The following is a 25,221-nucleotide window of genomic DNA, read 5'->3' as shown; positions in this document are numbered from 1 at the left end:
CAATTGTAGAATACAAAAACTCAATCACTGTAAGTATAACTAGAAATATTTGAGGTTTTGGTAAAACAATTTGGTAGAAAAAGAGAATGACTCACTTTGTAGACTTAGGTAATTCTACAGCTTCCTGTTGGTGTTCCGGATTATTTTCTATTAAAAACAGACAATGCACACGTGTTACTAAGATAACCCAAGTTACTTAGCCATACAACACGAGACATAACTCCAACGAACTTAGTCAGGCAGAGCCTCGACATGCGTTACGGAGCCCTAGATCAATCAGGTAGGGTAACGAATTAGTGATCGGGGGTTAAAATTCTTACAACGAGGCAGAGCTTCGTGTTTTAAGGGTATAATATCGAGCTGCTATATTTCTATAATAGGGATTGAGAGAGAAAAGAAAATTGAACGACTGAAATTGAGGCTGAAAGCCTTAATTTATAGGCTGAAATCGGAGGCCCTAGCGCCTCGCAACCCGCTAGGGTCTTTCTTTCGTGGCCCGTGAGTCATACCTAGCTATGGCTAGGTGTGACAGATCACCAAGTAGGCTTGACACGGGATGAGACACGTGTCAAAATTGTGTATCTGGCAAGCAAAGGGGTCTCATGCCCCACGAGGCATATGGCCAAGCTGGTCGCGGCCCGCGAGCGAGTTAAAAGTATTATTTTATTTAATTTTTATAAAAACTAAGGTTATACGGGTCTAATTTAGCGTACACGGGGTATAATCGGGCATTTTATGAGGGTTGTTATACCTGACTTTCAAAAAATTGTCGGGTTCCATAAATATAATAAACCCCCGGACCTACCTAGTGCTTCTACCAAATCAAATTCAAAAACAGACTTACCCCAGAATTGACTGAACTGGAACTTTAAAGATAACCCCAATTTTGTTTCCTGAATGGAGATGAAGTGTACCATGTTACTTGTTTTGATGCCCTGAATCCAATCAACTCTCCTGGATTCTCTTACCCCCCCCCCCGAGATTTGCTGATAGGAGAATCATCTGGCCACACTGGGTCCAACTTCTACATCGATTGCTTTCTTCACAAGCTCTTCCCTTCCAATAAGGGTGTTCAAAAAACTCGTGGCTCGCAGCTCGCTCGAAACTCACTCGAAAAAAACTCGAAGAAAGCTCGTCTCGAAATTGGCTCGGTTGTAAACGAGCCAGCTCGGCTCGGCTCGATTTGTAAATGAGCCGAGCTCGAGCTTGGCCTGGCTCGGCTCGTGAGCTCGTGAGCTGGCTCGATAAGGTTTACATCCTTCATTTTTTGTCCACATCACTTAGAAAACAAAAAGTAAGGGAGTATCTCTGTTAGAACTTTTGAGATCGTTGATACTTGTGCTGGATTAGTTTAGTAATAGTTTGTAGCTAATTAGAATGTTTAAGGGCTTATTTTGTAATTCTCTAATAGTAGTGTTCCTGACCTAGTGTAGATAAGATTCCAGCAAATTTATAAATTTGCTGGCTGATCAGGAACACTATATATATAGCCCATGCCTTGTAACAAACTCAAGCTTTTGGCTCTTGAATGAATATTGGTGTTGTAACTTTCTCTTGTTGATCTTGTGCTCTAATCTGATATCCAAGGTGTTTTATTGTTATATCTTATTGTTTGGATTCAATACAACACTTGTTGTATTCATTAATCCATTAGCTTCACCTTCATCTTTGATCTTTCTTAACTTTTCATGTCTCAAACACCTAATCAATAGGTTTTATGGGTTAAAACAACCAACCAATGTGATCCGGATTCGTTTTGGGATCTACAATTTGGTATCAGAACCTTAGTGCTCTTGGTTGTTGTGTTTTTGTTGAGATTTTCATAGTATTGAAGGTTTTTTCAAAAGTTTCAAAGTTTTCAAGTTTTTGGACCTCAAATGGATTGGTTTGGTGTGTTTAATCGGTAGGTTGTTGTTAATACATGATTAGGGAGTCATTTTGGACATTTTAATGTATCAAAACATGGTTTTTGAGCTGTTTTTGGGTGATTAGAGGGTTTAAGCTCGTGTTAAACCCTCTGTCCAGCGAAGTTAGCTTGAAGTATGTTAAGGTATGTTAAGCCTATTTCACTATTCCGGAGTGGTTTTCGTGTTAAACTGATTACGTTTACGCATTAGTTCGCGTATAACTTCCAAGAAAGCGATTTAAAGCTTGAAATCAAACAAGAATTGATATGTGCAAATGATACACATATTTATACAAATCCTAAGTATGAAATACAATATTTCATTGATTTGGTATTTGTTTGATGGCCGTGGAGGCACAGATGTCACAGTCTCCCCTACTTCAGGAAATTTCGTCCCGAAATTTAATCAGAGGAAACTTGTGAGAGTTAGAAACATGAAGTCGAAAAGGTAAGACAACACTAGTTAGGGTTCTGAACTTCTAGTAACTTTAATAAAATTATGCTTGCAATGTAAGAGGGACACTTATATAAAAGTATATGAAGCGCAATTGGTGCGTCCACCGTACCTCCATTACATTGTTCAAGTTCTGTTATTGTTGCCACTATCGGTTCTTACACATGATAAATCTTACTGTGGTTTCCGTGCACTGAATGTCATAATTATGTACACGTCCATAATTACGTAATTCCTTGCATAGTCCACACAGTGTATTTAATAATGTGTAGGGAAAAACCAAATGAACGAACCTGTGATGAGTGTGACTGGACCACCATAGGGTCCTTTTAGCTATATCATCACATGCCATTCTTAACCAGATTCTGAATCAATCTTTTAACTAGACCACTCAATGGGTCTTTTTCGAATTATGGAATGGTACTTATAATCCAAGGGTCTTAACTATTACGTAGAAGCCCATTAAGGATTTAAGGCAGTACCTTTGGATATCCTACTATGAATCCCTCATATGGAGATATGGAAGATTCTACGAGGATTTGGATATCGAAAAACTCAAATTACACAAAAACATAAAAGAAACACATAACCACATAATCGCATAATTGCTTAACCTGACCTTTAATTTGTTATCTTTGGACACGGTATTTAAAGCATACCAGGTGTCCAATCCGTGGATTTCATTTGGCACTTTAAACATATTAAAATCTAACTATGAAGATAGGAAGATCTTAATAAGAATTTCGGCTTTGTCCTTATTGGATTGTAATGTACGTATTAAAGCGTACGAAGTATCCAATCAAGGGCTCCGATTTGAGCGATAATCATTCACAAGGATTTAATTGTGAAGATAGTAAAATCCTATATGGATTTTGGAATTCGAATAGCAGGAGATGCTTCGAAACCTTGCACTAGACGTGCTTAAGTCAACACACGAGGTAGAATCCTCATGAAGTTGAGGTGCTAGATATGCCAAGGTGACATATGAAGCAGAATTTGGAGGTTGGGTATAAGGTCAAAAAAGTAATACCCTTAGTTATCTAACCAAGGATTTAAAGTGATTACTCAAAATGTCACTTATATTCTGTACTTCGTTTCTTGAAACGAGTACTTAAAATTTTCGAGGAAATCATGAGCGATCACATGAATGGAAGAACTACAAAAGTAGTTTGTAAAGAACATAGTTCTTTGGTGTAGGTATTATAGGGGTATGCCATACACACATGTAACTACATGTAACGCCTCGCTTTTTCATAACTTTCTTTAATTAGAAAGCTTGTAACGTATTTCTATTTTTGGAAACTGGTAATCTCATGTTATCGTATTTCGTTTCGTATTATAGTAATCCGAGACTTCGATCGTAATAAAATTTACTATTTCATACGAATTATACTTCGCTTATCTTTTTTTTCTTATATATATATATATATATATATATATATATATATATATATATATATAAATACTACATAATATACCTTATATTATGGCATATATGTTTGATTACATTAATAATATTATATATTAACAACATGATTAAACTTCTAAATTAAACAATCTACTTATGCATTTAATCAAACTAATTAACTCTATTCAATGATTATCCCACATCATTTAATTAAGCAAATTTGTTAAAAAAAAACATAAGTAACGTTGATATATGTTACTTAAATATTTGAACAGAATACCTTATAGTCAAGCTAGTCAGTTAAAGTTAGATTCATTTGGTAATTTTTAAATATTTATTATCAACCATAATAAGCTAATTAACATAATGAAAAAAAATATAAACATAGAGAATTAATGGTCAAAAATGAAAAGATATATAGCTGATTTAGGTCAGCCATGTGTTCGGCCAGCATCATTTGCACCCAAAACAGAACCCAACCTCCATCTCCCTCTCTCTAAAAAAATCCGGTCACCGGATTAGGGTTCCGGCAACCCTTCCGGCGCCGCCTTTCCGGTGAGCCACAGCCAAACAAACCGGACAAGACCCCCACCTCTACCACTCTCGTTCTCCTCTCCCTCCCTGCACAAACGGTCGACCACCACCGTAGTGGTGGCGGCGCACAAACAACAGCAACAACCGCATTCTTGCGGCGTTGAAGGTGTCGTGGTGGAAATCAAGGCGACGGTGGCAGCGGCACGAGCTTGGTCCGACGAGCTCCAACCGGTTTCATGAACGGTTCAACACGGTTCAGTTCAGTTGGTTCGGGTCATGTCAGTTTCGGTTCCGGCTCAGGTCTCGGTTCAAGATTTGGACTTTATTTTCGGTTCGGGTCATGGTTCCAGTTTCTAGTTCAAGATTCGATTCTAGTTCGGGTGCTACGGGTCAGACTCGAGCTTCGGTTCAGCATGTCAGCTCCGGTTCAGTTTTCATCGAGTCAACGTGGTGTCTTGGTTCTGTTCAGTTTTGGCTCATGTTCAGTTCGTGTCAGCTTCGGTTCGGTCAACAGTAGTCAACTGGTCAAACCCGGTTAACTAACGGGTCAACGACTCATTCGAAATTCGGTACAATTTAAACAACCCCCAATTTATTATTGTTTCGTATTATATTGCTTTAAACGTTGGACCACTACATTAGTATTTATTTACATTTTGTTTCTAACGAGGATTTTTATATATAATGTTTACATTACGATTAGTGGTTGAGTTTTGACAAAAATATCGACACCTAGAGTTGTCGGGATCGTCCAAAAACAGAGGAAACTCTGCCTGTTTTTTTTGTAAAAAAAATCCACGAAACAATACGTGTTTAATTTCAAAACGATTTTTATTTTCGATTAGCTTTCTTTTATAACCCAATCTCTATATTAATAACATAAACGAATAATTCTTTTTATAACAATAAATTTTATTATTGAGACAAAATATAATATATGAATTCCAAATTATGCAAAACATAAATATTAGGATTATTTATTTTTTTAAACCAATAAATAATAATGAGTTCGTGATATTTTAAATATCTAGGATAAACACTCTCGTTCGTACTCTTGGATTCCCAATCTTACTCGTGCGTTACTTACAAGAAATCGCAAACGCAACCAATGTGAGTATACTCGTATTTCCCCCTTTTACTTTTATCACTTTTGGGGTGTAACATGTTTATCTATCAACAAACTTACACAAGAACATTTTGCTTAAACACATGAACATTCCTATAACATGCTTGTATACGTGATGGCTTGATACTTTAAACTTGGGTGAAACTTATGTGTTGAATTTATCATTATCTTCGTACGAGCCAAACCGTGACATATGTAGCGCTATAGGATTAACGACCCGCCCTTTATCATCGGTAATGTCATGAGCATATTGTGTTTCCTTGGTTTGATATGTTAGACACATGCCATATTTAAATGTTTATCTTGAATCACATGCTTGCTATGAGGAATGGTTTAAAACTTATCTTTTGCTATGTATGTATCAAATTTGTATACTTGCCTTTGCTTTTGCATTGAATTATCTTAAACATGTTACAGGTTGATGAGGACGATGCTAAGAAAAGAAGTAGCGTTGATGCCTAGATACACATATAGACGTTAGGGTTTAATATGTTGTATCAATCTTGTTATATTGTTATGTCTTTTTTGTTAAACTTGTTGTATTTGAATTTCTTGTAATGTTGACAATTTATCTTATGAAATGAAATCGGTTATTTAAATACTTGTCACAATTATTAGCGTTATGATGTCTCGAGCAATCTTCACACTTCGTCTCATCCCGATGTTTCCACCATTGGTTGGGGTGTGACAGATTGGTATCAGAGCCATAACTATAGGGAATTAGGAAAATTGCCATACTTTTGACCTAGTCTATAGTTAAGCACCAAAATTCGACCATATTTTCTTCACATGCTATTTTTACGAGATATCTTTACATGTTATTCTTGAAGTGCCTCTTACGTGTTATTTTCTTAAAATGCTTTACGTGCTTATACTTGTTATTGTTATTTTGAGCATACGTCTTTTACTCCTTTATACTAAAATCGAAACCACTCATAATACACAAACGAGATGACTTCACCAAAATAGGTGTGAAACCCACAATTTGGGGAATGACTCTCAATCCTTTTATTTTTCTCTTCTTGCACGAAATCCACCATCAAGTTAGGAGTGAAATCCTCACCTTGGTGGGGAAATTCAAATTTCAAATTCTAGTGGACCCTCGTCATAGTGTTGAAATTAAATTTTAACCGACGAGTACCAACCACACTTAGGATACGAAATCGTCAAGTTAGGGGTGAAACCCGCACCTTTCGACTAGATCCACTCCTCGATTCTTTTGTTTTTCATAAATCCCGCCAAGTCTCGAAATTTCGATCGATTTGTGACGTGTAGTAACCGGAAGGGTGAATACCGTTAACCGAGATATCGGCGAGAGTATTCCACCTATTAGGCCAAAGCATGTTTCTCAAATTCAAAGGAATTTTCGACTACTTTGGTTTAGTCAAAGTTCCGTTTTGGAACAATCCAAGTTTTAATCAACCTATGCTTTACTATCATCGCTTTTATATGATACAATTCTCCCTTTACAAATTCAAATTTGTTTTCGAGATCATTTTTCTCACACACACATCATACTAAATCTTTTCATATAGTATACATATGCATGATTTCAAAACATCACTCAATTTTGTTTACATTCTTTGTAACACCAAAATGGGGACATGTCAGTGAGATAGGACTGATTTCCTTACCTTGACGAATAACTCCACTCCTTCTTTTCTTAAGACGACATCACCGACGAGTTAGGGTGATTCCCTTACCTAGTTGAGCGTTACCAAAATTTTATTTCAAAGGAGACTTCATCATACGACACAAACTTATTTTGCACCTAAATCGTTTATCATTCGTCAAAATCCTTACTTATGCAATTCAAAATTTATTATTTTATCAAGCGTATTCTTTATCTCGTAACCTATTTAACGTAAATGATATACACGAAAATTCCCAATCATGCCTTAAAACGTTTTATCACCCGAATTTCAAAACCTTGTGAGATGCTACCTATCAACTTAATCTTAATCGGTCCAATGGATCTCTTGCCCATGAACTTCATATTTAACCTAATCACTAAAACGCGCTCACATTACATCATTATACTAAAGACTTTCACTCTAAGTCATAAATCAAACCAATTTTCTCATATATTGATAAGATCTTATATATATTATAAGATCGTTTTACCACAAACTCTTTTCAAAACCAACGAATCATTTTCATTGCTAAACTTCTTTTAAGAATCAACGTTTTCTCAAGAACCTCCAAATTTCAAATTTCAAATTTCACATTTTAATGCAAGATCCTTTGGAATAATACGAACTTATTATTTACAATGAATTTTTTTTACACCGCTCAATACGACATTCGAATTTCAAAAAAAAAAACGTGGGCAAAAAGACTTCATGGGGACCGGCAGTCTTCAACTTACGTAAATTTTCTTTTAAAACAAAAGTAGCATTTCCATTCCTTACAAAACATGTTATGTATAACCAATAAGTACCTTATATTCCTTTTTACATTTACAGGCTAGGATCTACATTACTAGTTAAACTCAATCTATTTTGATTCGATAAACTCAATGTTTCGCTTAAACAACTATATACGCATACCATCGTACACCTTTTAGTCAATATCACACGCCGACTTCACCTATCATTCATTTTACATACCCACAACTTCTTGATCATTTTACACGCTCAAATTCGTTGTATTCGATTTATTTCGTACACACAATTGTCATTAGTTATACCTACTTACATTCATGCTGATTCATTTTTTTTCATGTTCATGCTCATACGTTTCATGTTCATACCAACATACTTATTCATACGTATACTATTATATATATTCATACGCATGCTTACATTCACACTCATATTCATAACAATACATTTTACGCGTATACTTATAATTGTATTCATACCTATACTCATACGTTTTACGTTGATACTCATACTTACGTGCATATTCACACTTAAACTTATACTTATGCTCATACTTTCATTAATACTCATGATTCATACATTCGTACCCGTACGTGAGCGTAATCCGAGAGATTTGCTTACGTGGATCCCATACATACTTAATCATGGACTTGCTTATACACTATATTCTTATACGTACACATTCTATTTTTTTTATAAATTATGTATACCCTGATTCATACACAACTAGTACAAGCTATGCGGATCATGCGACGATAAAAATAATCGCGGGTGCACACGGGATTATAGTGATTGGCTCATGAAAGACCATAGAGTGTACTACTGTGTATGGTAAGACATAGAACGTAATATGACACCGAATACGAAACAGACGTAAGGTGGTCAAAACATGGTGGATACGCCGCCGCTGGTACTTCCTATATATAAGTGTTTTCACCACGTTACCAAACTTTCGTGAAACATGCCATGAGAAATTCAGTGTTTTGCAGACCTTTTTGGACCTAATTCAAACTTTAAGCAACTCACAAACGCATTATATCCAATTATCCTCGATGAGACTTCATTCTTAGCATCACCTTCATTTATTCTGTACATATGCTATTCTCATACTCATAATTGAGTATCAAAATCAATCGTTCGCTTTTATACTCCCCTTATTTTATTTTTATTTTTTTTCATTATTCTTTGTCTTTATACGAACCCCGTTCGCGATCAAGTCTGTCCCTTTCAAGTCTTCCTTCTGAATAAATTTCGGGATGAAATTTCCTAAAGGAGGGGAGACTGTAACGCCTCGCTTTTTCATAACTTTCTTTAATTAGAAAGCTTGTAACGTATTTCTATTTTTGGAAACTGGTAATCTCATGTTATCGTATTATCGTAATCCGAGACTTCGATCGTAATAAAATTTACTATTTCATACGAATTATACTTCGCTTATCTTTTTTTTTCTTATATATATATATATATATATACTACATAATATACCTTATATTATGGCATATATGTTTGATTACATTAATAATATTATATATTAACAACATGATTAAACTTCTAAATTAAACAATCTACTTATGCATTTAATCAAACTAATTAACTCTATTCAATGATTATCCCACATCATTTAATTAAGCAAATTTGTTAAAAAAAAAACAAAGTAACGTTGATATATGTTACTTAAATATTTGAACAGAATACCTTATAGTCAAGCTAGTCAGTTAAAGTTAGATTCATTTGGTAATTTTTAAATATTTATTATCAACCATAATAAGCTAATTAACATAATGAAAAAAAAATATAAACCTAGAGAATTAATGGTCAAAAATGAAAAGATATATAGCTAATTTAGGTCAGCCATGTGTTCGGCCAGCATCATTTGCACCCAAAACAGAACCCAACCTCCATCTCCCTCTCTCTAAAAAAATCCGGTCACCGGATTAGGGTTCCGGCGACCCTTCCGGCGCCGCCTTTCCGGTGAGCCACAGCCAAACAAACCGGACAAGACCCCCACCTCTACCACTCTCGTTCTCCTCTCCCTCCCAGCACAAACGGCCGACCACCACCGCAGTGGTGGCGGCGCACAAACAACAGCAACAATCGCATTCTTGCGGCGTTGAAGGTGTTGTGGTGGAAATCAAGGCGACGGCGGCAGCGGCACGAGCTTGGTCCGACGAGCTCCAACCGGTTTCATGAACGGTTCAACACGGTTCAGTTCAGTTGGTTCGGGTCATGTCAGTTTCGGTTCCGGCTCGGGTCTCGGTTCAAGATTTGGACTTTATTTTCGGTTCGGGTCATGGTTCCAGTTTCTAGTTCAAGATTCGATTCCAGTTCGGGTGCTACGGGTCAGACTCGAGCTTCGGTTCAGCATGTCAGCTCCGGTTCAGTTTTCATCGAGTCAACGTGGTGTCTTGGTTCGGTTCAGTTTTGGCTCATGTTCAGTTCGTGTCAGCTTCGGTTCGGTCAACAGTAGTCAACTGGTCAAACCCGGTTAACTAACGGGTCAACGACTCATTCGAAATTCGGTACAATTTAAACAACCCCCAATTTGTTATTGTTTCGTATTATATTGCTTTAAACGTCGGACCACTACATTAGTATTTATTTACATTTTGTTTCTAACGAGGATTTTTATATATAATGTTTACATTACGATTAGTGGTTGAGTTTTGACAAAAATATCGAGACCTAGAGTTGTCGGGATCGTCCAAAAACAGAGGAAACTCTGCCCGTTTTTTTTGTAAAAAAATCCACGAAACAATACGTGTTTAATTTCAAAACGATTTTTATTTTCGATTAGCTTTCTTTTATAACCAAATCTCTATATTAATAACATAAACGAATAATTCTTTTTATAACAATAAATTTTATTATTGAGACAAAATATAATATATGAATTCCAAATTATGCAAAACATAAATATTAGGATTATTTATTTTTTTAAACCAATAAATAATAATGAGTTCGTGATATTTTAAATATCTAGGATAAACACTCTCGTTCGTACTCTTGGATTCCCAATCTTACTCGTGCGTTACTTACAAGAAATCGCAAACGCAACCAATGTGAGTATACTCGTATTTCCCCCTTTTACTTTTATCACTTTTGGGGTGTAACATGTTTATCTATCAACCAACTTACACAAGAACATTTTGCTTAAACACATGAACATTCCTATAACATGCTTGTATACGTGATGGCTTGATACTTTAAACTTGGGTGAAACTTATGTGTTGAATTTATCATTAACTTCGTACGAGCCAAACCGTGACATATGTAGCGCTATAGGATTAACGACCCGCCCTTTATCATCGGTAATGTCATGAGCATATTGCGTTTCCTTGGTTTGATATGTTAGACACATGCCATATTTAAATGTTTATCTTGAATCACATGCTTGCTATGAGGAATGGTTTAAAACTTATCTTTTGCTATGTATGTATCAAACTTGTATACTCGCCTTTGCTTTTGCGTTGAATTATCTTAAACATGTTGCAGGTTGATGAGGACGATGCTAAGAAAAGAAGTAGCGTTGATGCCTAGATACACATATAGACGTTAGGGTTTAATATGTTGTATCAATCTTGTTATGTTGTTATGTCTTTTTTGTTAAACTTGTTGTATTTGAATTTCTTGTAATGTTGACAATTTATCTTATGAAATGAAATCGGTTATTTAAATACTTGTCACAATTATTAGCGTTATGATGTCTCGAGCAATCTTCACACTTCGTCTCATCCCGATGTTTCCGCCATTGGTTGAGGTGTGACACTACAGTTGTACATCGGAATTGTGAACAACGATTTATTTATAAACTAAACAGGTTGTTTCGGAGTTCAACAAAAGAAATAAAAGCATAAGTTTCTAATAATTTCAAGCAGCAGCATCTTCTAATCAGCCCAATGCTCATCCGTGGGTCAGATTTGCATTGACAAACTTCGGGTATTCGTCCCTAAAATGACTCGTCTCGTCATAGAAGTAGCAAGTTCCAAGAGGAAAACGAGCTTGTGCTGGATCTGCTTGAAATTGAACAGGGTTCTGAATAGTTTGGTTTTACATAGCGACTGAACGACAGTCTCTTGCCATATGACCAACAAGTCCACACTTGAAACATCTTTGGCATTTGACACTAGCATGGTGATGGAGGTTACACTGATGGCACAAAGGGGTTGTTCCTTCGTATGGTGCTCGCGCAACAGTAGGACCCGCAACAGCTTTGTTTTGGATGACAAACCGGCACATGTTAACCAAATGTCCCCATCGTCCGCAGTGGGTACATTTGAAACAAGGTGCTTGATTCGGATGATGGCCATTGCATCGATTGCAGAAAGGAGCAGTTCCCAAGTACCGCTTCTTGGCTGGTAGTGTTGCCACCTGACCAGGTCCTGCTTGATTTGGTGCAACGGCTGGAGGATTCTTTGAGGTCTTACGCTTCTTTGACCTTTTCGAAGGCTTGGCTTCTGCTTCCTTTGATGCTTCTCGGGTGGTTTCATCCTGGAGACGGGACATGGCAACAGCTAATTCAGCAGTCTTCAGGATTACTTCGCCTATTCGCTGGGCAACTTTAGTAGCTTGTTCGGACATCTGAGCGTCGTTGCGATGAAGTGACATTCTAGAGGGAATGGAGGACATAGGAAGAAATGAATGAAATGCTATCAGGTGTATCAAAACAGAATGACAACGCATAAAAATTGCGATCATTTTTTTGTTACCTAAGGCAAACAAATGAGACAGTGATTAATCAAAGTAAATGGGTCATATTAATGTACCACTGAAGACATGCTCGCCTATAAGTGAACACTCATCCCAAGAGTTCCCAGGTAAGAGTGACTGGTCCGATACTACGGATTTGTACGAACACTCTAGCCTTAGACAGAAAACTCAGGGTACAGGCATTCACTCTTCCAGTTTGCACGTGTTCACATTATTTAGACCCAAACTTTGACGAGATTTTGAAAACTCAGAAGGCACAAAGCCAATGATGAATCAAACTGGAAGGGTTCAAAACCTTATAACAGAGGGTTCAAAACCTAGTAATCAATCATCCTAGAACAGATGATTAATTTTCGAAGTGGATTTGTTATTGTGTTCTCGTTATGGTTATCACCTAAGGATAGGTGACGATATTGTTTTAAGATCTAAACACAAGAATCTTGTGTTAGGGTCCTAGGAAGGTTATAGACTAGGTCAAAGCATTACTAATAACCTAATGCCCTATAACCATGAGCTCTGATACCAACTTTTCTGTCACACCCCGACCACGATAAAACAACAAATCATGGCGGAAACATCGGGGAGTGTTGTAACAGAATCATTGTTTCAAAACACACGGAAATTTGAAGTTTCGTTTTATTAAACATTAAACATTTACATCGTCTTGAGATTTAAGAAACAAGTTAAACATAGTCTATTATTGTTAGTAAGTCACTAAGGCCTCGTCCAGTCCTATGTGAGTATGCATCCTAGCAATCAACACCATTCAACAATACCTGAAACATATGTGAAAACAAAGTCATCAAAGAAATGTTGGCAAGTACATAGGTTTTATGGGATTGTCGGATTCATGGCTAGTTTACATGTTGCAATACTTAACTAAAACCTTGTTTTGAAAAATATAGTATTGCGACATAATTAACCAACTCAAATCAAGTTCGTTATAATTTATAAAATCTCGTAGCCATGATTCTTAACCCAAATCATTTATTTAATCAAATTGTAAAACATCTCGTAAAAACTCGTTAATAAAACTTGTATGGTTTATATTATTTCAAAAACCTCGTTGTGTGACATCATTTTAAAATCGTTTCCCCAGTGAGCCAAATAATGACACAAAATGTAATATGATAAGAGCAATTATATATAAGATGTACCAGCGGCGTATCTACCATGCTTTTATCATGCTACACCTGTCCCATTATCTAATCACAACCCAAAACCAATCGTTTATCTCGTTTAAGTCGTTTCAAATCGTTTAACTTCTCCCAAAATCGTTTAACTCGTTTTAATAGTGAAACTACTTTTGGTCATCTCGCTAATAACATTCCAACCTTCATGACTCGACTATCTCGCCTTTCGCATTAATAAACCACCAAAGGGTAAATTAACAATCACAGATTCGATCGCTACCCACCTAACCCACACATAACCATGGGTGCAGTCTGATAACGGGATTTGTCAGATCCTATGGTACCATAACCTAATACTGGTCGGTTTGGCCAAAATTAATGAATGTTATTCGTTATGTAATTTCAACCAGCAAGTTTGTTCACTTTATCAAAATCGTTATTAATTTAATATAAACCATTTCAATCGTTTTCAAAAAAAAAAAAACCATCGTTAAAACATTGAAATCATTTAACACATATGAATCACCCCATAACAATTGAAAACAGTAAAATAGGGGAACTATGTACTCACTTGAGAATACTTAGTGGTCTTTGAACAACAACCAAGCAAAACTAGAGGGAGCATGGAACCAATCGGCAACCTAATAACTATATAAATAAACCAGACCTAAGTCGGAAGATCGGATAGGATGAGGTCTTGTAAACCAAATGAGTTATTGGAACTCATATGACATGGTTTAACAATGCCTACATACTAAATCGAAACCTAACCTAAGTGCTTTCGACCCGTTACGACCCATTAAGGTAGCTTACGCTACTTTAACGCGTCGTTCGCGCAAACGCGCGTTCGAGACGTGTAAATAGTCGTATGACAAGTATTATATGCCTAAACATGTTTAAATATGTTGTATAATCAGTTAAGTGACAAAAGTTTAGGTTACATATGCTTAAAATCCAATTATGCATGAAAAGGGCGGTTGGTAATTTATCTAAGGCATATAAACTACGTACCTATCATACAACTACTTAAACTAGGTGACTATAAGCTATAATCTCGGAAGGTTGACCATAAGGTATAATCTCGGAAGGTTATTCCCTATGCAACTATGGTCACCAAACGTGCTTGGTCGGATCCTAATGATCGACCAAACGGGTTGAGTTCGGAAGTCTAAGCGGTGGTTTAGACCGCTTGACTTACGACTCTAAACAAGCACTAAACTAAAAGTGACGAGCTAAGCATGTTAAAACATGCTTAACTAAGTTAGAAAACAGGTTTTGATATCAAAACAAAGTGTTTTGATACCAAGAGTAGTTTGATTGCAAAATACGCTTAAATGCGCATTTTGACCGAAACTACGACTCGTCACTACGCCTAGTCAACGTGGTAATCAGTAGGTATAGTCACTAAGAACTATAACCATCGTGATTACGCTCACGTTGCGAAGTTCAAACGAACTTCTTGTTGACCAACTCGTGGTAAAAGCTGAAAGTCAAACAATGTTTGACTTTCGAGCTAGGAAAGCAATAAAAGAATGAAAGAGGAATTACAAAGGGTCCAAATAGATTTGATTCCAAGTTTTCTCAGGTAGGAAGTGAAATATCACAACCACTTAGAGAAATCTCAGATCAAATATGAGGAACAAGGAATGAAAGCATGGCCTTTATATAGTTTTCGCAAAACCGTTAAGATCATTTCTTGGAGAAGAGGGAATGATCTAGGCTATGCAAATGATTGGGGGACTTGTTCTCCACACAAACCAATCCATAGCATTGAAAACCATTGTTCAAAACCATCAAAATCGAGCTAAATGACCAGCTTCAATGTTTCTGTCTGATGGGCTCTCGCGGGCCGCGTAAGAAATGGGTTTAGGCTTACGTGGGCCGCCTAAGAAGTTTAACAGAATTACAGTTTTAGCCCCTGCAAGCCTAAAACTTGGTTTTCGATGCATATTTGACACGTTTAAGCCCCGTTAACCCCATTTCAAGGCTCTAAAATGGAGTTAAAGTATAGGGCACTCAAAACATGCTCAAAAACATCTCGGATGTCGGTTCGTTTGGTCGTATGATCGCGTTGTTCGGTTAATTACGACGGAAGTCGTAACGAACGCAAAAGCGATCCAAATTGAGCGACGAATGGAATTTTATCATGCCAATCACTAAAATAAAATATTTTAATAATTACATAAATTTTTGGGTGTCCGGATATATTCAGAACGTAAGATATGCGCAAAAATACAAACTTATGCACTTTTTGACGCTTTTAGTCCCTATTGATCAAATAAGTTTATTTTAGCATACCGAACCCCTCAAAGCCTATTCCCAAGCCATGTAAAGGATATTTAGGGTATGTTTAACTTATGATCAAGTTCCAGAATGTTCGTTAATATACAAATCGGTATAGTTTCGCAGTTTGACACAAATAGTCCCTGCGATCGAACAAACTTGTTTTCGACACACCAAACCATCCGAAACTTATTTCTAATTTATGAGAAGGTTATTTAAGGTATGTTAAGCCTATTTCACTATTCCGGAGTGTTTTTCGTGTTAAACTGATTACATTTATGCATTAGTTCGCGTATAACTTCCAAGAAAGCGATTTAAAGCTTGAAGTCAAACAAGAATTGATATGTGCAAATGATACACATATTTATACAAATCCCAAGTATGAAATACAATATTTCATTGATTTGGTATTTGTTTGATGGCCGTGGAGGCACAAATGTCACAATTCACGCTGTGACTTGTTTCAGTGGTTGCACGTTTACTTCCAATTACAGAATTATTATTTTCTGCTTCTTTAATAGTCTTGATAATATATGTCATGGCATCTATGATTCCTTGTGCTACTATATGTTCAATGGCACTTTTATTCACTTGGTTCCCGTTATTATCATTATTCTGGTTTTCCTGATTTACTTCGTTGTCCATCTGAATTGTAAACATTTATCAGGTATTAATATCACAGAATAAAATTAACACAAACAATCACTCAAACAGATTGAACCAAAAACGTCGAGCATTACGACTTACTCTTTTTATATATCTATATATGCATCGATTACAAATTACAACTGAAATTTAAGTACTAGTAATTATGCATCGATATATATATATTAGTTTATCTATTTTAGTTGATTTTGATGATCTTTTTTTATCAAAGTAACAAAACACACACACACACACACACATATAGAATAAAGATCCGTTAGGAACCACCTTTTATTGTGAGAACCGCGAGAACCAATGTGAACCAAAAATGCCTAAAAATAGCTAAAAAACACACAAATTTTTTTTTAATAATAAGAAAATCGCTACTTTTAGTAGCCAAAAAAATTTTTTTTTTGGCTACTAAAAGTAGCGATTTTAACATAAAAATATTAAAAAAAATTAGTTTTTTTTAGATTTTTTTAAAGATTTTTTTAGGTTTTTTGGGGGTTTAGTTTTTCGCATTTTAGCTTGGGGTGGGGGGTGGGGGGTTTAGGTTTTTGGGGGGTGGGGGAGGGGGGTTTAAGTTTTTTGGGGTGGGGGGAGGGGGGTTAGGTTTTTTTTTTAGGTTTTTTTGGGGGTTCTAGTTTTTAGCATTTAACTTGGGGGGGGGGGTGGGGGTTAGGTTTTTTTAGCTATTTTAGGTTGTGTTCACATTGGTTCTCGTGGTTGTTGCAATAAAGGTGGTTCTCGCATGAACCTTACCATATATATATATATATATATATATATATATATATATATATATAGAGAGAGAGAGAGAGAGAGAGAGAGAGAGCGAGAGAGGGAGAGAGAGAGAGAGAGTAAGGTTAACATACAAAAAGCATTATCATACATCACGTAGGAGACAATGGTAACCGTTGGATCAGGGGTATAATCACGCATGAGACCACATAATCACGCATGGGACCACATAATCACACATGGGACCACATAATCACGTATCGGACTATAATCACGCACGTTCTATGATAGTAACGCACGTTATATTTTTTGTCATGTATGTTAATGTAGGTTAAGCCCTGAAGTACATTATACTTTATATATATATATATATATATATATATATATATATTAGGTATAGGCTTGTCTAGAACTGCATCTCACGCTCGTCATATTTCTAGACGAGTTTCTCTCCTATCTAACGTATCCGATTTCCCTCTTCAACTAACTCTTCACCATATTGGCGAACTTCTTCCACATTTTCTTGGTTCATGGGTAGTAATGGTTCTGGAACTGGTTCAGGGTAACGTGGTATGGGTTCTCCGTAAGGGTATAGGCTATCCAATATATCCTGAATTGACCTGTTGTCATACCACCATCGGTCTAAAGGGTTTAGTGTTGTATACTGCTCTATAGGGTTTGGTGCGGGAATTCTAGGGATCTCATTGGGGTCAAATGCCGGGATTGGGAATTGGTTCTCCTGTATATGTTCTGGTTCCATGGGTTGGTTAGAGAATTAGGATAGAAGTTGTGGTTCAGCTATTTGGTTGAGATTAGGTTCTGCTGCTGTATTTGCTAACATGTGGAAATCAGCTAATTGCCTATCAAGTTCCTCCTCCCATAATGGTCTAGTTTCCTGGTGTTGGGTATTCCTCATTTGCTATTGCTCGCTGTTGTTGGAGTTTTTCATTCTTTTCCTCCTTTCATGAGCTCCTATACTAAACCAACCTCTCTTTTTAGGGGGAAATGGTTCCTCGGATTGGGCTTTAAAAATAAAGATTCCTTCATCAGAATCAGCGGTGTATCCTAGGGTTGGCTGGGATGATGTTCCTTCATTCTTTGGAGAATGAGGTAATTGACGGTAAGTGTCAAAACCTCACATACTAGCAGCAATTGTAGAATACAAAGACTCAATCACTGTAAGTATAACTAGAAATATTTGAGGTTTTGGTAAAACAATTTGGTAGAAAAAGAGAATGACTCACTTTGTAGACTTAGGTAATTCTACAGCTTCCGGTTGGTGTTCCGAATTATTTTCTATTAAAAACAGACAATGCACACGTGTTACTAAGATAACCCAAGTCACTTAGCCATACAACACGAGACATAACTCCAACGAACTTAGTCAGGCAGAGCCTCGACATGCGTTACGGAGCCCTAGATCAATCGGGTAGGGTGAATTAGTGATCGGGGGTTAAAATTCTTATAACGAGGCAGAGCTTCGTGTTTTAAGGGTATAATATCGAGCTGCTATATTTCTATAATAGGGATTGAGAGAGAAAAGAAAATTGAACGACTGAAATTGAGGCTGAAAGCTTTAATTTATAAGCTGAAATCGGAGGCCCTAGCGCCCCGCGACCCACTAGGGTCTTTCTTTCGTGGCCCGTGAGTCATACCTAGCTATGGCTAGGTGTGACAGATCACCAAGTAGGCTTGACACGGGATGGGACACGTGTCAAAATTGTGTATCTGGCAAGCAAAGGGGTCTCATGCCCCGCGAGGCATATGGCCAAGCTGGTCGCGGCCCGCGAGTGAGTTAAAATTATTATTTTATTTAATTTTTATAAAAACTAAGGTTATACGGGTCTAATTTAGCGTACACGGGGTATAATCGGGCATTTTATGAGGGTTGTTATATCTGACTTTGAAAAAATTGTCGGGTTCCATAAATATAATAAACCCCCGGACCTACCCACTGCTTCTACCAAATCAAATTCAAAAACAGACTTACCCCAGAATTGACTGAACTGGAACTTTAAAGATAACCCCAATTTTGTTTCCTGAATGGAGATGAAGTGTACCCTGTTACTTGTTTTGATGCCCTGAATCCAATCAACTCTCCTGGATTCTCTTACCCCCCCCCCCCTGAGATTTGCTGAGAGGAGATTCATCTGGCCACATTGGGTCCAACTTCTACATCGATTGCTTTCTTCACAAGCTCTTCCCTTCCAATAAGGGTGTTCAAAAAACTCGTGGCTCGCAGCTCGCTCGAAACTCACTCGAAAAAAGCTCGAAGAAAGCTCGTCTCGAAATTGGCTCGGTTATAAACGAGCCAGCTCGGCTCGGCTCGATTTGTAAATGAGCTGAGCTCGAGCTTGGCCTGGCTCGGCTCGTGAGCTCGTGAGCTGGCTCGATAAGGTTTACATCCTTCATTTTTTGTCCACATCGCTTAGAAAACAAAAAGTAAGGGAGTATCTCTGTTAGAACTTTTGAGATCGTTGATACTTGTGCTGGATTAGTTTAGTAATAGTTTGTAGCTAATTAGAATGTTTAAGGGCTTATTTTGTAATTCTCTAATAGTAGTGTTCCTGACCTAGTGTAGATAAGATTCCAGCAAATTTATAAATTTGCTGGCTGATCAGGAACACCATATATATAGCCCATGCCTTGTAACAAACTCAAGCTTTTGGCTCTTGAATGAATATTGGTGTTGTAACTTTCTCTTGTTGATCTTGTGCTCTATTCTGATATCCAAGGTGTTTTATTGTTATATCTTATTGTTTGGATTCAATACAACACTTGTTGTATTCATTAATCCATTAGCTTCACCTTCATCTTTGATCTTTCTTAACTTTTCATGTCTCAAACACCTAATCAATAGGTGTTATGGGTTAAAACAACCAACCACTGTGATCCGGATTCGTTTTGGGATCTATGGACTTATGGTTTGGCGTCAATTTCACTAACCCTTTGGTCAACCTTTTTCATGTGGCTCGTTGCTTGATTGATTCCTTCATTTGACTGACGTCGAGACTGGTTATGTTAGGTTGCAAACCATCGTTTTGTTAGTTCTTGATAGAATAGGCAATATTACAAAAGAAATTTGATATAATATTCAATTTGTAAAACAAAAAAAAATTGTAGAGTGATTATGGGAAAGTGATTTGTACCTCATTAAAATTTGAAATTTTATCACTGTGGGTGAAGTGATTTGTGGTGCACTTTACGTTGAATTTGATATTTAGTAATGAACATAAATTGGAAATTGTGTAGTTATTGGAATAAAACAAATCTTATTTAAAAAAGAGGACAATATTATTTAAAAGAGTAAACTGTAATTTTACCCCCTGAGGTTAGGGGCTTTAGGCATGTCTACCCCTAAGGAAATAATTGCAATTTTACCCCCCACTGTTTGGGGTTATGTCGCACTTTTACCCTCCGGACCAAGTTTCCGTTATTGTTACCGTTAGTTTGTAGTGAAAAGTCCAAATTAAACTACCCTTCATCTTCCCCATTAATAGGTTGTATCCTCATCCTGCCCTAAATCGCTAACGTTCTGCCCTCAATCCCTCAATCACTGCCCTTAATCCCTCAATTCACTGCCCTCAGTTCTTTGCCCTCTGATCTGTCACACCATGGCTTTGCGGAAGCGTGGTTAATTTGGTGTGACTTCTTAATACCATAGCTTAATCATAACAAAGCTATATGAATTAAAAACATGCAAGAATCATCCATTAAGTTTTAAAAACCAAATACAATACCATTGTTTTAAAACGGGATCACGCCCTAACAACCATAACCTTGTTCAACAAACATCACAACTTAAACATAACATAAACACAGTTTAAGGACTGTGACTTGTCCAGGAAAGAGTCACATTCCCTAAACCCCGGATGACCTTGGAAAACTTGTGCAGCGGGAAAACGTGCCATACCGTGCCAGATCTTTAATTCCCTGAAATACATGTAAGTTGAAAAATCAACAATAATGTTGAGCGAGTTCATGTGTAAGTGAGTAAGTAAACCTTTGTATTTATCAAAAATCCTGGTATGTAGCAAATAAGGAAAAAGAGATCACCAATGGTTTGCAAGGCCATTGATATGTGTGAAGTGCAAGTAGGAAGACTCAAACCTTGTGGATTTTGCGTTGGGCACAAAGTCACCCCGAGGTCCGTTATGCTGGGCCTGGGGCTGGGCTCGCTACACCCAGATAGATCTACCGCTACTGTCCCTCGGTCCTATAATGAGGATTAATGGCCTCAAGTTGCGCAGACCCACTCACATGATCTAAGTAGTAACCCTCCTTACGCTAACCATACCATGTATAAAGTACTCGTAAATAGTAACATGTATTTCACCCCCGCAGTTTAGAAAACTGAAAACAGTTAAGAGAAAAGGGGGACATGAACTCACAGTCAGTGCGTCTCTACCAAGTACTCCGAATGTCAGCTGTGCGACGACCTACATGTACTAATTCTATTAGACGGATGGCCGTGCCTTAGCTTTATAGTTTAGGTTATTGGGAAATAGTTAGACAACTATTTCGTGTTTATATTTTGCATGTACTTGGTAGTTAATCTCCTTCCCAAGGATAGGGGATTTAATACATGTGCGTTCAATTTATAATATTAAGTCTCACTTAATATATTTTCATTTCTAATTCCAAATATAAATATTTTTCTCAAAAATATTATATTTCCATTTCACAATTTTCCCCAAAATAATACGTCGATAAAATACGCGTTCATGAATATTTCCGTATAATGCGTAAGTTACGTTTTAGTAATCGTGTGGTAATAATAATTACTGTTGTAACTTATATGTTTATCGTGAAAGCGTTCGTATTATTTTGGATTCGTCAACGTTTGTAAATATTATTTTTACTCTAAAAATAATATTTGTGCATTTTTCACAAAATAATCATAAACAGTGTTGTGAAAAATTATATTTACCAAATATATATTTATCACGTTTAATTTTGTGAAAATCCCACCTCCGAATATTTGTAAATAAAGTCATGGAGAAATATATTTTGAAAACATATCAAAAATAATTCTAACACTTGTAAATAATTCTAAGTGTTAGGTTTTAGAAAAATTTCGCCAGAGTTTCCTCTGTAACGGGAGGTGGCCACGCTTTCAAGCGTATCATTTTCTTTTACCAAATCAATTTCAACAACTTCTTGATTCAATCAAACAATTTCCGACACATCAAACTAGTTGACAAGTATGTAAATCGCATGATCACATGAACTTGTAGTTTTTCTGAAAACTATAGTGTAGATCCCGTTATATTTGGTGGATCTTTATATAGAGTAGCTTAATCTCGTAAAAACCTCGTTTTTAGAATAAATCTATCTTTACAACTTCCCGTCATCTTTCACAAAGATTGTTATTTTGTCGAAACTTTTCATTTCACAAGTGTTTATACACTTGTGGTTTGTAAAAATCATACTTGTTAGTGTGTCATCCGACTTTTAGAAAACATGATTTTCTCGACACTTGGTCCTTTGAAAATACCACTTGCAGATGCGTAGATCCGCTAGTTTTAAACACTATTTTACAAGTAAAAATACTTTTACACAAGTTCATGTTTCTCGTGTGGTAGAGTTTCACCTTTTAACCCTTGTACCGTCCGAAACAAGCTTATGTCAAGATCCATGATCTTAACCAAACCGGGTTAAATGGTGATCCGAGCTACCACAACGTAGATCGGGCCTAAATAACCACAACTTTCAAGTACTACAACTTTTACACCACTATTATGCTTTTAACCAACAAGATTCATGTTTTTAGTAGACTTTAAAGCTTCAAAATGCAAGTTTCCGAGTTTTAACCGTTACAAATCTTATTAACCACCTTAGATTAGTTCGAGAGGGTGTTTTAAGTGTTATACCTCTAGCTCGGGGCTAGGGAAGAATCTATGCGACGAAGTGGTGGATAAAAGCAAGATAACGAGGTCCTTCGCCTTCCGTTAGCTCCAAGACTCCTTATGCGTGACCTTGAACACTTGTATGATGTTGGAATGGAATGAACTAAACTCGAAAATGGATGTGGAGGGGGAGGGGTGTTCGGCCGAGAATGGTGGAGCAAGAGGGAGAGAGTTGTGGTTGTGTTATGAAATGATAATGATCTTGTGTGTAACCCTTGATACTTATAGACAATTAGGGTGAGCTTAGTCCAATGGGTTTCATGTCTCCTAGATATTGTGCACAAACAATAAAATAATCAAAGTGTGTACCATGGTGTCCCCCTAGTTATGGGGCCGGTTACAAGGGGGGGGGGGTCTTGGTCCGATTCCAACTAGATTAGTTACGTTAGAGTTTAGTTAAGTAGGTTAGATTTGGGGTTAACTCGGTTAGTGGTGTGATGTGCTCTATAGCGGGTGTTAGGGTATTCAGGGACCCTAACTGGCTCAGAAAAAGACCAATATTGTTACTGACAATATTTTTATGTTCCGGGTATAATCCGGTTGTTCGGTTGGATAGTAATCCGTTAAAGTGCTTAAATAAGCTTTTAAGTGTCGTTAATAATATTTTTAGTGACACAACTTATTCTACAAAGTGTCAGGAATATTTTCCTCATGTTTTGGCACTTTATTAGTTAGCCAGAAGCTGATATGTTAATAAAAGTGCTGTGTCTTGTGCTTAGAGTACGTTTTAGGCACATCCAGTCATTATATCTTATTCCTAGAGACGCAGTTCTACAACCCTTGTATCCCTACACTCACTATGGGTGTAGTAAAATATTTCTGGCTCATACAGGCCCTTAGAGGCAGTGTCTGCCTGATGCTGGCTTTATCAGCATGTTCAATAGGTTATCCGTTCATAGTGCTACTATGCTTTTGTGAATCATGTTTGTCACTAGGGTTTAGTATGTAAATAATGTAGTGACAACAATTAGAGTATGATGCAAGAATATACAAGTATCAGAAATCAAGCAGCAGATCATTAACAATTTCAGTTAAGCACAGTAATTAAGCAGCAATTAATTATTAATTAAATCGTACGGATACCTGGTTTAGTGAGGGTTGTCACATTCTCCCCCCGTTAAAGAAATTTCGTCCCGAAATTTTAAGTTCTGCTTGTAGAAGCAGGGTTCTCAGGAAATAGGTGGGGGTATTTCTCTTTCATTAGGTCCTCACGCTCCCAGGTGAATTCAGGACCATGTCTAGCATTCCAACAAACTTTGACGAGCTTGACACTGCTCCGGCGGGTCTTGTTTACTTTCCAATCCGTGACCTCAACAGGTTCTTCAACGAAATGGAGCGTGTCGTCAACATGAATTTCGTCGGTGGGAATGGCAACGGTAACTTGTGTTGGACTCTTCTTCAGATTGGATACATGGAATGTATCGTGAACACCATTCAGTTCAGCAGGTAAATCCAACTTGTATGCTACAGTCCCAATTCTTTCCAAGATCTTGAACGGTCCAATATACCTTGGATTCAACTTTCCACGTTTCCCAAAGCGTGCCACACCCTTCCAGGGTGATACCTTCAACAAAACCATATCACCAACCTCAAACTCTAGAGGTTTCCTGCTTCGATCTGCGTAGGCTTTCTGCCGGTCACGAGCCGCACTGATGCGATCTCGTATCTGTGCGATCTTATCTGTGGTTTCCTGTACCATGTCAGGACCAACCAACTGTCTATCACCTGCGTCAGACCAACAGAGCGGTGATCTGCATTTGCGCCCATATAAAGCTTCGAATGGCGCGGCACCAATACTGGTGTGGTAGCTGTTGTTGTATGAAAACTCAACCAGAGGCAAATGTTTATCCCAGCTACCGCCCAAATCCATCACACATGCTCTCAGCATGTCTTCTAGCGTCTGTATCGTCCGTTCACTTTGGTCGTCGGTCTGCGGGTGAAAAGCAGTGCTCAGATTCAACTTTGAGCCAAAAGCTTCCTGGAAGGATTGC

General features: G+C 37.2%; 2 long non-coding RNA genes across 2 annotated transcripts; both read left to right on the top strand.

Annotated features, from left to right (window-relative positions):
* Positions 1-4,246: 4,246 nt before the first annotated feature.
* LOC110905827 lies at positions 4,247-5,898 on the top strand. The gene is made up of 3 exons (XR_002573450.2): positions 4,247-4,871; positions 5,334-5,412; positions 5,846-5,898. It is a non-coding gene; the product is annotated as an uncharacterized LOC110905827 (long non-coding RNA).
* A 3,780-nt stretch (positions 5,899-9,678) lies between these two features.
* Positions 9,679-11,357, top strand: LOC110905825. Its single transcript, XR_002573449.2, has 3 exons — positions 9,679-10,331; positions 10,793-10,871; positions 11,305-11,357. It is a non-coding gene; the product is annotated as an uncharacterized LOC110905825 (long non-coding RNA).
* Positions 11,358-25,221: the final 13,864 nt, after the last annotated feature.

The sequence above is a fragment of the Helianthus annuus genome, chromosome 14, assembly GCF_002127325.2.
Source record: "Helianthus annuus cultivar XRQ/B chromosome 14, HanXRQr2.0-SUNRISE, whole genome shotgun sequence".
Lineage (NCBI taxonomy): Eukaryota > Viridiplantae > Streptophyta > Magnoliopsida > Asterales > Asteraceae > Helianthus > Helianthus annuus.
Note: the sequence above shows the minus strand (reverse complement) of the source record. Positions and strands in the feature narration are given on the sequence as shown.